The sequence below is a fragment of the Aotus nancymaae genome, unplaced genomic scaffold (genome assembly GCF_030222135.1).
Source record: "Aotus nancymaae isolate 86718 unplaced genomic scaffold, 86718_ANA_hifiasm-v0.15.2.pri h1tg000041l, whole genome shotgun sequence".
Classification (NCBI taxonomy): domain Eukaryota; kingdom Metazoa; phylum Chordata; class Mammalia; order Primates; family Aotidae; genus Aotus; species Aotus nancymaae.
In genome coordinates, this window is record NW_026988455.1 from 2,712,265 (window position 1) to 2,724,715 (window position 12,451).

Genomic DNA, 12,451 nt, shown 5'->3' on the forward strand with positions numbered 1-12,451 from the left:
CTCAGAGTATTGTTCTCATCCTTCTTGTGATGACGGAAAATGATAAAATGGCAAAGTGAGGTGAATGACATGGGCACTGTGTAGGCATTCATAAGCGTTTAAAACTTACAAGCTGTTTATTTCTGGAGTTTTAATAATTTTTGGACCCTGGTTGACCATAGGTAACTGAAACCATGAAAGTTAAATTGTAGTTAAGGGGAGACTACTGTATAGTATTGGTTAAAACTCACCATTCTGTTTTCTTGACGATCTTCGTGCCATTTCTCTGATGTGTTGTTATCCTTATTCTCCACTTGAAATATTACTTTTAAAGATCAGTTCTTAAACTTCTTACAGGTTTTTCCTTTAGAGTTGGTAGCTGTTCCTTCTGTGTTCCCATAGTATTTGGTACTTTCTTATCTTGTAGCAGATACCACATTTTATTAGAGAACATTCTTCTACTGTGAGGACCAAGTTCCTGAAAATCTCCATGGTAAATACAGGAAATTATGATTGAGTAACATATGTCATAATTTTATGTAAAAGTCATGGGAACTGAAATTCTGAGTGAAATTCCTCGTAACTGTGCATTTAATTAGAGACAGAGTAACCAAACTCAACAACTTACATAATTATTTAGATCCAGGCTTTGGTGTTAGGCCTTAGGCAAGTCACTTCTATAGTCTTTAGTCCCTGGAGATGTTTTTAGTAAGGATAAAATGAAATGAAAATGTGGCACACAGTTCCTTCCCTATAGGCTCTACCTGATCTGGCCCTGACTACCTCTGATCTCATTGTGAGCCATTTCCCTATCCTACCACTTCCCTTCTTTCTGTTCTTTGCACCTGTTGGGCATATTCTTGTCACATAGTCTTTCCTATTTTTTCTCTCCCAGAAATACTCTTCCTCCAGAATTGTGTGGCTTGATTGACTGCTGGCTAGTTTCTTGTCAGGATTCATGTCTTTAGCTTCTTAGAGAGGATCCTCTTGATGGTCAACCTTTACCATTTGTTTTGTTTGTTTCTTTTTTGTGATAAGATCTCATGTTGCCAGGGCCGGATTGCAGTGGCTATTCACAGGTGCTATAGCTTACTGCAGCCTTGGACTCCCGGCCTCAAGGGATCCTACTGCCTGTTTTATTTTTTCTGTTTTTGAGACAAGATCTCACTCTTTTGCCCAGGCCGGAGTGCAGTGGCTCATTGTCAGCTCACTGCAACCTCTGCCTCCCAGGCTCAAGCAATCCTTCTACCTCAGCCTCCTGAGTAGCTGGGACAGGCATGTGCCACCACATGCAGCTAATTTTTTGTAGAGATGTGCTTTTGCCCTGTTGATCAGGCTAGTTTGGAACTCCTGAGCTCAAGCAACCTGTCCACCTCTACTTCCCAAAGTTCTGAGATTGCAGGCATGAACAACCACTCCTGGCCTTTTCTTTTTCTTTTTCGAAACAGGGTCTGGCTCTATTCCCCAGGTTGGAGTGCAGTGGCATGATCCCTGCTCACTGGAACCTCCACCTCCTAGCCTCAAACCATCCTCCCACCTCAGCCTCTGAGGTAACTGGGGACTACAGGTGCATGCCACCACAGCCAGCTAATGTTTGTTATTTTTTATTTTTTGTAGAGACAGGGTTTTACCATGTTGCCCAGGCTGGTTTAGAACTCCTGAGCTCAAGTGATCTGCCTGCCTTGGCCTCCCAAAGTGCTGGGATTATAGGTGTGAGCCACTGCGCCTGACCTATTTTCTTAATAACACGTTTCTCTCTAAAATTATCTTTTTTTGTCTCTCATTTGCATGTAATTTCCGTGAGAGTAGAGACTTTTCTATGTCATGTTCATGACTGATGCCAGTGACTAAAACAAGTGCCTAGCTTATTATAGGCTTTCAATAAATATTTATTGAATGAGAACCATAAATGAATAAATGATCATTAACATATTAGCAGTGATATTTTGTCTTTCTAAAATATTAATAAGCTATTGTAAAATTAATTTCTGTTACCTGAGTGACATTTCTTGGTTTTGTTCTCGTTCCAGATGAATGAGATGGAAAAAGTTTGAATGACCTATTCTGTGTTTATCCTCCTTGCCATAGTTGAGTTGATGTTTTTGATACCCTTTTCCCAGACTCTTGGATTTATTTATTTTATTCCAGTGTGAATGCATACTTTTTTTTCCTCAGATGGTAGTTCTGGATTAGCAGTTTTAAGGTTGACTTTTTTTTTAAGTTATCTTCCTTTATCTTTAAAAAGCTTCAATTTAAAATAGTCCTTCTTTTCTCTCTCATTATCTTTACTGATCTTTAGTTGACTCTTTTTTTTTTTTTAATCTCCAAAAGAAAGAACTTGCAGTTTATGTTTACTGAAACCAAAATTCAGAAGATTGCAAAAAAAGTATACAGGTAAATGTGTGTAGATGAGACTTAACGTATATAGGAATCCATATTAGGATTCAGATTACTGTTTTTATCTAGAATATGAAATTTTTAAGGAATTAGTAGCATCTTACTATCTTTTTTATCACCTTGAGCAGTGATTTATAGCAAAAATTCAAATCAAAAAAGGTTTGTTAAATAAAGTAGCTGACATCAGCATACAGGATAGTAAATTCTTGGCTTCCCCAAACCAATATTCTGGAATTGTTTAATATCTTGGTATTTTCTGTTTCTTGCAACAAGAATTTTCGCTTCATTGTCTGAATATACTGATCCAAGGAATACAAAAATGGCATTTGGTCAAAGATAACTTTGGAAATCCCTAAAGTTGCCCGTAAAATATACAGTATAAATATGCAGTCTCTGGAAGTCCAGCACTCACCATTTTCCCTCCACTATTGGAATAAATTATGTTTTCATTGTTAAACATCAGCAAAAGAGTAGGTTTGTGTGTATAGCCTATAATGTGGGAAAAATAAATGGCTTTAAAGATTAGAATCTGACATTTTGAGAGACACTTGGGAAGTGAGACCCAATAGAGAGCAGCAAAATTTAATCTCCTATTTTGTGTTCTTTCTGGGCATTTAATCAGTGAGCAGAATGGCAAGCATAATCTCCTACATGGTTTAAATTATTTTTTTCTTGTCTGGTCAAATTCACTTTATGGGTACGAGATCTATCCAGAGGTGTTCTCTCCCAAGTTCCAACTTTCAGTATGCCTTTACTGTCAGGCATTAGACTGTCAGTAATTCTTCCTTGTTTTCCTTTTAAAACTCATGTTCTCTTTCTTTAGTACATACTGTTTGTTTGTTTGTGGAGACAGTCATGTTGGAGACTATGTTGCCTAGGCTGATCTCAGACTACTGGGTACAAGCAATCCTCCCTCCTGAAGTGCTGGGATTATAGGCATGACCCACTGCACCCAGCATAATAACCTATTCTCTAGGTTACATATAACCTATTCTCTAGGTTATATGTAATAATAATATGTGTAATGTATATATAATAATAATGTAATATAATGTAATAATATATAATAATGTAATAAAATAATAATATAATAATGTATAATGTATATGTAATAATAATAACCTATTCTCTAGGTTACATATTTTGACTGACCTAAATCATATATCATATAAAAAACAAATTTTATCTAAATCAACTTGTTGGACTTCATTCAAGGAATAATTGTTTCCTTGGGCAGTTTTGCTCCCAACATTAGATTCTTCATTCTCAGGACAGCTGTCATCTTTTTAGTTTAGTTTTCTGATTTTTATGTATTCTGTTATACTCCAACTTTTGTTTTGGCCTTTAACAACTCAAGGTTTTGATCTAATCTTCAAGAGGAATTGGAGGTTCCGTTGAATAAGTTAGACTAGTTTGGGTGTAGTTAGAGGATTGAAGGCATGCCAATTAAAAAAAAAAGGGTGGTGGTGGGTAGAGGGAAGAGTTCAAGGGGAGGAAGCTTGTGGACTTCTTTGCCTGGATGATTTCTAAAAACTAGTTGACTCTTCATCTTTAAAAACATAAGTTACTTTGTTTAATATTTACAACAACCCTTTGTGGTAAATACTTAAATTTTTCACATGAGAAAATTCGGACACCGAATGGTTAATAACTTGCTAAAGAGTCACAGCAGTGATGGGGTTGTGGGGATTTAAATCAGTGGGTTTTGAGATGCTTGAGTAAGCAATTCCAGAATTTAGAAAGTCACTATTTCTATATTTCCTTCTAAGGAAAACAGTAAGGTATATTTTTATCTCCAGTAGGTGTGGTCATTGTCAAGAGAAGGAAAGGTTGGTGATTTTATTTGGGTGATGGGATTGGAGGGACTTACTTTCTGTGTTCTTTTTCTGTGTATTCCAGATTTTATATTGTGAACTTATTTTAAAAACCAGCCAAGTTGATGTTTGGTGTATAATTTATATGCAGTATGAGCCACACATTTTATGTATAGTTTCATGAGTTTTGGCAAATGTGTGTATCCATGCAGTCACCACCCCAATCAGGGCATAAAACATCACTCTAGAAAGTTCCTTTCTGCTCTTTTGCCATCAGCCACCCGCATCTCTTGCCTCAGGCAACCACTCATCTGATTTTTGCCATCATAGATGAGTTTCTTTGTTTTAGAATTTCATATTAGTATTATTATTACTCTTGTGTTTGATATTCTGGTCATCAAATGTTTTCCCTTTAGCATTTTATGACGAAAAATTGCAAACATAGAAAAGATGAAAGAATTGTACAGTGATCGCCCACCTCCCTGCCACCTAGATTCTGTGGTCAACAGTTTGCTATTTTTTTGCTTTATGATATGTCTAACCATCTCTCTGTTCCTCCAGTCATGCATCAACCAAACCTGTTGTTTGTTATGCGTTTTAAAATTACAAAATTAAAAAAAAAAAGTTACATCAGTGCGTTTTACCCCTAACAAAACTACAGCTTCATGTCATTAAGTAGAGTTGAATATTTGTTTACAGTTTTTAAAGTAAACTTTACATACAGTGAAATGCACAAATCTTATTTTATTTTTTTATTATTTTATTTTATTTTGAAATGTACAAATCTTTTTTTTTTTTTGAGATGGAGTTTCGCTCTTGTTACCCAGGCTGGAGTGCAATGATGCGATCTCGGCTCATCACAACCTCCACCTCCAGGGTTCAGGCAATTCTCCTGCCTCAGCCTCCTGAGTAGCTGGGATTACAGGCATGCACCACCATGCCCAGCTAATTTTTTGTATTTTTAGTAGAGACGGGGTTTCACCATGTTGACCAGGATGGTCTTGATCTCTTGACCTCATGATCCACCCGCCTCAGCCTCTCAAAGTGCTAGGATTACAGGCATGAGCCACCGCACCCGGCCTTGAAATGCACAAATCTTAAGTGTACCATTTAAGTTTTGTCAAATCCATCTATTTGTTACCCAAATCCTTATGAAGATATTCAACACAAACAACCATGACCTCAAAAAGTTCTTCCCTCATGCCCTTCCTTGTCAGTCCTTCCCCATCCTTTGAAGACACAACCACTGTTTCAATTTTTTTTTTTTTTTTTTAACTTTAGGTTAGCTTTGCCGATCTAGAATTTCATATAACTAGAAGCATACAGATCCTTTGTGTCTAGTTTTCCCTTAGCCTGATATTTTTTAGATTAATCCATATTAATACATGTATCAGTAATTCCTTCTTTGTTGTTGCTGTTTGATATCTCTTTGTAGCTGTGTAACATAATTTATCCATTCACTTGGAGATTTATTTTTTCTCTAATTTTTGGCCATTATGAGTAAAGCAATGAACATTCATATACAAGTGTTTGTATCCATGTTTTCCAACTTAGGCATGTAATTACTGGCTCATAGGTTAGATATATGCATAACTTACATTATTAGAAGCTGCCAAAGAGTCGTGTGGAGTTCCAGTTCTGGAATGTTTTTGCCAATGTTTAGTGGCTTTGGTCTTTTTAGTTTTAGGTATGTTGGGTGTAAAGAGACAGGGTTTCACCATGTTGCCCAGGGTGATCTCGAACTCCTGGCCTCAGGCCATCTGCCTGCCTTGACCTTCCAAAGTGCTGGGATGACATGAATGAAGCTGACCGCTGTGCCTGACCACCCAATTTCTTAATATTTTAAAATTGTAGTTTGGCCTTTGCTATTTAGCCTTAGATTTTAGATCAGTACTTACTAGGACCAAAGTTGAATTTTTTTTTGTTGTTATTTTTCTTTATAATTTTTCAAAATAAAAGGGAAATAAATAAAAATAAATATTATGGATAAGATAGAAGTCACCTATGTTTTTCTTATCAGTTTGAAGGCTTTCTTTGCATACTAGCATATTAGAGATATTGTCATGTTTTGTGTTTTGTATATTTCTGCATTTTTAATCTTTTATCATTTTTATGAATTCATTATAGTTTTATAATACTCTTGAAATATGATGTGCATTTTAATAAAAATGGGGATAATATTGTTAGTCATAATTGGCATGTTAATGTGGTAAAACTGCAAAAACCTCTCTTTGCCCCCGTCACTGTAAGAGCTTCCTCCGTAATCTTTCTTGACTTTCCCTTTAGCCTGTTCCCTTCAGCTCCTCTGGTAAGTCTTCCTAAAACTAGGTTAAACAGAAACCTGTAATCCCTCACTCTTTAATAATTTGACCCTAGGTTATTCTCCCCCACTTAAAAAAAAAAAAAAAAGAACAAAAGAACCTACAGACACAAGCATGAGAGTATTTAGATGTTGCCATTTCTTGCCATTTCTCAGCATTATTTGAAATGAATGTTCTTTGCCCATCATCACCCTGTGCATCCTTCATGGTTTGATTTGGATGTCAGTTTCTTAATACCACCACGCCTAGATAATTTTTTTTAGTAGAGACAGGGTTTTGTCATTTCTTGACCTCCTGGCTCAAGCAGTCCACCCACCTTCGCCTCCCAGAGTCCTGGGATGACAGGCATGTGCCACTGCTCCTGGCCAATTTTGGTTAATTATTCTATAATTCTTTCTGTCCTACTAAATTGTGAGGTTCTTGAAGGATAGGACCCTATATTTTCTCTCTCTGCCCACAGATACAGCATATAAGGTAGTTATTCTGTATTTATTTGAATAATTGAGCATATACTGTATCAGTCAACATTTTTCATCTTGCCTTTTTAGCCCACCATATAATTTTGTTCTGTCCTACCTATTTCAGACAGTATGTCCTGCTTCTCACAAGGATGTGCTCACTGCTGCAGTGAGATTGTTTTCTCCAAAGAGTTCTGTGTAGCAGGATTCCCCAACCCCTGGGCCACGGACTGGTACCCATCCATGGCCTGTTAGGAACTAGGCTGCATAGCAGTAGGTGAGTGGTGAGTGGGTTGTGAGGCTTCATCTGTATTTACAGCTGCTCCACGTCACTCACATTACCGCCTGAGCTCTGCCTCCTGTCAGATCAGGGGCAGCATTCTTAAATGAGTGTGAGCCCTGTTGTGAATTGCACATGTGAGGGATCTAAGTTATGTGCTCCTTTTTAGAATCTAATGCCTGATGATCTGTCACTGTCTCCCATCACCCCCAGTTGGGACCGTCTAGTTGCAGGAAAACAAGCTCAGAGCTCCCACTGATTCTATATTGTGGTGAGTTATATAATTATTTTATTATATATTACAATGTAATGATAATAGGAATAAAGTGCACAGTAAATGTAATGCACTTGAATCATCTCAGACCACACCCATGCCTCACCACCACCCACCCTGGGTCCACGGAACATTTGTCTTCCATGAAACCGGTCCCTGGTGCCAGAAAGGTTGCTGTATAGGCCACAATAATTTTTATTTTTGTATTCTTAAATTTGATCTTCTAGAGATTGTAAATGCATCATTCACCATATGTGACAGTCCTATTAATAAGACAAAGACCAAGCCATTTAATAGTATTGACAAAAAAATTAGTAGTTCAGAATGTAAAATGTGCTGCTATAAAGGTTTAAGAACTTATTTGTGAATGTGGTTTAATTCTACGTTTTCCGGTTACAGGTTGTTACATTTTAAAGACATGTTGAAGCAGACATCTTTTCCATATATTTTTGTAAAACCATCAATTATCTTTAAGTTTGGCTTCTATCATTTTAAAAGAGAGAACTCTTCATTTCACTGAGTTCCAATCTACAAGAAAATCTGGAAGCTACTTAAAGTTCAGTTTTATCTGGAAGCTACTTAAAGTTCAGTTTTGGAAACTGGAATTTAAAATAACAAATCTCTAAGAGTAGTTTGTAAGTTTGAAGGTTTGAAAGTTGACAGATTTATTACTTGAATTATCAAGAACAAAAGGTCCCTGAAGTTTTGTCTTCCAGGTGTGTCACATTATTTGTTGAACTTTTTTTTTTTTTTTTTTTGAAATGGAGTTTCGCTCTTGTTGCCCAGGCTGGGGGACAGTGATGTGATCTTGGCTCTCTGCAGCCTCCACCTCCTGGGTTCAAGCAGTTCTTCTTCAGCCTCCCGATTAGCTGGAATTACAGGTGCTCGCCCCCACACTCAGCTGATTTTTGTATTTTTAGTAGAGACGGGGTTTCATCATGTTGGCCAGGCTGTTCACAAACTCCTGATCTCAAGTGATCCACCTGCCTTGGCCTCCCGAAGTGCTGGGCTGACAGGTGTGAGCCACTGCACCTGGCATATTCGTTGAACTCTTTTTATCTTTTTTTGAGACAGAGTTTCGCTCTTGTTACCCAGGCTGGAGTGCAATGGCGTGATTTCAGCTCACCGCAACCTCTGCCTCCGGGGTTCAGGCAATTCTCCTGCCTCAGCCTCCTGAGTAGCTGGGATTACAGGCACGCACCACCATGCCCAGCTGATTTTTTGTGTTTTTAGTAGAGACGGGGTTTCACCATGTTGACCAAGATGGTCTCGATCTCTTGACCTCATGATCCACCCGCCTCGGCCTCCCAAAGTGCTGGGATTACAGGCTTGAGCCACCGCGCCCGGCTTGTTGAACTCTTAAAGACTGCTTTCCATTAATGCAGCAATAATAATTACCACACTTTTAGTGATAAAAGATTTTGTGAAATGGTTTGATGATAAATTACTATTTTGGAGCATTAAAATTCATTTGTAAAGATGGGTTCAAAAACAACATGCCTAGAATTACAGACTGATATCAGTAACTGAAAATTATTTCTCACATTTGACAATTCCATTCATATTTGCTAACAGTCACTGCCATTTCTGAGTTTTCTGCCCTATTCTGTCATTAAGTTGTTCAGGATTGGTGGTCATTTCTGGTCACTAAGAAATTTTATGCCTAGTCAAGATTCCTGTAAAAATTGTGCTTGCATATATTTGATTTGTTTGTATAGAAATTTGTTATTGGGAGGCTGAGGCAGGAGAATCGCTTGAACCTGAGGTTGCAGTGAGCTGAGATCACGCCATTGCACTCCAGTCTGGTCAACGAAAGTGAAACTCCCATCTCAAAAAAAAAAAAAAAAAGCTCTTATCAAGTTGTGTTTTAATGTAGTGAAAAAATAAAATAAATTATATTCTCATAATTTATTTCCTTAAAAAGTCTTCAATTTCAAAATTGGTAAATGGTTACTTTTTAGAAAAACAAACCGTGTATACAAAAGCTTATAAAGGGTAAAAGACCCCAGCCCAGTGCTGTAAATTTCTACCTTATAGTTTCACTCCCAAACTGTTAAGTGTGTATTTTTCAATATTTTTAAATGCATGTATTAATATAAGTTGTTTAAGAAAGAATCCCATGATAGCAAGTTTACTTATTGTCTGTTTAAATTATCCATACTTTCTGTAACAGTTTGTACAAATCCTGCCTGATTTTAAAAGGCTGCGTAGCAGTTTATTTTATGGAACATATATTTTTTTTAAATAAGAAAAGAATAAAATATAGTTAGAGTTTACCTTTCTTTTTTTTGTTTCTGCCGTCTCAGTTATGCATATAACTCTATGCATTTGTTTCTTTTTTCTTTTTTTTTAAAGACAGGGCCTTTCCCGGGTTGGAGTACAGTGTAAGATCTCAGCTCACTACACCCTCTGCCTTCCAGGCTCAAGTGATCCTCCCATCTCAGCCACCCAAGTAGGTGGGACTTCAGGCATGTGCTCCTACCCCAGCTAATTTTTTTTTTTTTTTTTTTTTTTTTTTTGTAGAGGCGAGGTTTCAATTGTGTTGCCCAGGCTGGTTTTGAACCCCTGGGTTCAAGTGATCCACCTGCCTCGGCCTCCCAACTTGCTGGGATTACAGGTGTGATCCACCATTTATTTATTTTCTTAAATTAAGTTTTAATTATTTTTAAGTTCCACTGAACAAAATAATGAGAAACAAAATGAAAACAATATTAATTTGAATGAGCCCTTAGGTTTATGTATTAAAACCATTTGAAAAAATACAGTGTTTTTAAAGGCCTGATATGTCTGATGGTAGTGTTTGTTTTATAGTTTAAAAAAAAAAAATTTGGCTTCTATTTTGTGATGGATCCAGTTTGGAGTTCTTGCTCATCCAGAAATGAGGTCTCTCTCTGGGATTGTCTGTTACATCCTGTTGTACAGTTTTGTAGTGTTTTTCATATAGGTTTTACACAGTTCTTGTTGGGCTTAATACCTTGGAATAACTGTATATTTATAGTTATTTTTGTTGCTTTCAGGAATGTGATCTTTTTTCCATTGCACTTTTAAACTTGTTATTATTCCATATAAGTTATACTAGAAACGGTTTTACAAGGAGCATTGGCAAAGATTACTTAGGGGCAGAGTCAAGACTGTAACTCAGTGATTCGATTCTGGGATCGAAAATCTACATAACTTTATCACTCAGTATGCATTGAATATTTCATTTTCCATAATGTTTTCACATGGTTCTTAGATTAACTATAGCTTTTTGGTTATTGCATTGCCTTCATTTTCTCTAGCTTCCTATAAATTTTTCTTTTGAGCCAGAGTCTCCCTCTGTCAACCAGGGTGAAGTACAGTGACACGATCTCAGCTCACTCAACCTCTACCTCCCAGGTTCAAGCAGTCCTCCTGCCTCAGCCTCCTGAGTACCTGGAACTACTACAGGTGCATGCCACCATGCCTGGATAATTTCTGTATTAATTGAGATGAGGTTTCACCATTTCCAGGCTGGCCTCGAACTTTTGATCTCAAGTGATCCCCCCGCCATGGCCTCCCAAAGTGCTGGGATTGCAAGTGTGAGCTATCACACCTGAACAAGCTTCCTATAAAATATATATTTTTTCTTTTTCCCAACTTCCTGTTGATTTGTAAAAATATTTTTAAAATATATATTTTCTTTTTTTTAATTTATGCTAATCTTCTCTGTATCGTTCCAATTTTAATATATGTGCTGCCGAAGCAAGCACTTAAAAATATTTTATAAGACTAATTAGTCTTGAAAATTTCCTCTTAATGGTTTTGTCTGTTAGCTAGTTCTCTACCTAAGTGTTTTGAGGTCTTTGTACTCAGAGGCAGCAGAGAATTTTACTTCATTGAGAGCAAGCCCTTAGCTGAGATAATAAACTCATTGAAACTCTAAATGTAAGCATGGTTCTATCTTTACTTCTCAGTTCCTCTTTACTTGTCAGAGGAGATAGTTATCCTAGACAGATCTCCCAAAAGGTAACTTTCCTTTGACTTCCAGCATCTGACAGTTCTAATCTCCATTTAACTGTATTTTCATTCCTCTTAATAGTGTTAGCAGTAATATCCAGACCAGAGGATGTCCCTTAATCTCCTCACATAGATATCCCTTGTGCAGTTCCTCTTTTAGCAAGTCATTGTTCTGTGGATATCTGTATACATTAAGGAGTATAGTGAATGTCTTTGGATTTAGGTGGTTTAATCTCTTCACACTCCATGTAAATCATTCCTCTTCCAGTGTCTTTTAAATGCAACCAAAAGACTGACCAAGGTGACATTGGCAAATAATAGGAAACTTCTCATTATGTCATCATAGAGACATCCAATAAGGAGATTGCTGTCCTTCCTGCTCTCTACCTAGAGGGTATCTAGGTTTTACTTTGGATCTGAGAAAAGTAAGGAGAATTTCTGAACTGCTTAATGCAGAAGTATGAACAGATCGATAGTGTTCTGGTGGATAATATGAAGGACAGAGAATCTTTGAAAGTAAGGAAATAGCATACTGGTTTACCCTGTTTTATAATTGGAAGAATATGCTAGTATTTTGGCATCAAATTGAATTTCCCATAAATTTTTGCGTAAGTGACATTGTTATAATTGTTTTCATGTAGGTCTTATGCCTCTCTTGTTAAATTTCATAGCAGATATTGAATCTGTTCACTCCTATTGTAAGTAGTATATTTTTGTTGCTCTGTAGTATTTTCAAACTCGTTTGTTTAAAGGAAAGTCATCGTTTTTTGGAGTGTTATTTTCATTTATTTATTTTTTGGTAGATATATAAGTAACTGGCCTGTCTTACTGTTGCCAGTGGTTTTCTACTGTTGAGCTCATTTGTCAGTGTCATCTGCAAATAATGAAAAAAAATTACCTTTTTAAAAAATATTTATGCCCATTCTCTTGTTTAAATTACTTGACTAGCC

At 36.8% G+C, this 12,451-nt stretch overlaps 1 protein-coding gene and 1 pseudogene across 1 annotated transcript in view; one reads left to right on the top strand and one right to left on the bottom strand.

Moving 5' to 3' along the window:
- RNF111 (ring finger protein 111) overlaps positions 1-12,451 on the top strand; it is a 102,362-nt gene that overhangs the window by 14,932 nt on the left and 74,979 nt on the right. The window lies entirely within an intron of this gene.
- Positions 11,169-11,254, bottom strand: LOC135268705 (U6 spliceosomal RNA; annotated as a pseudogene).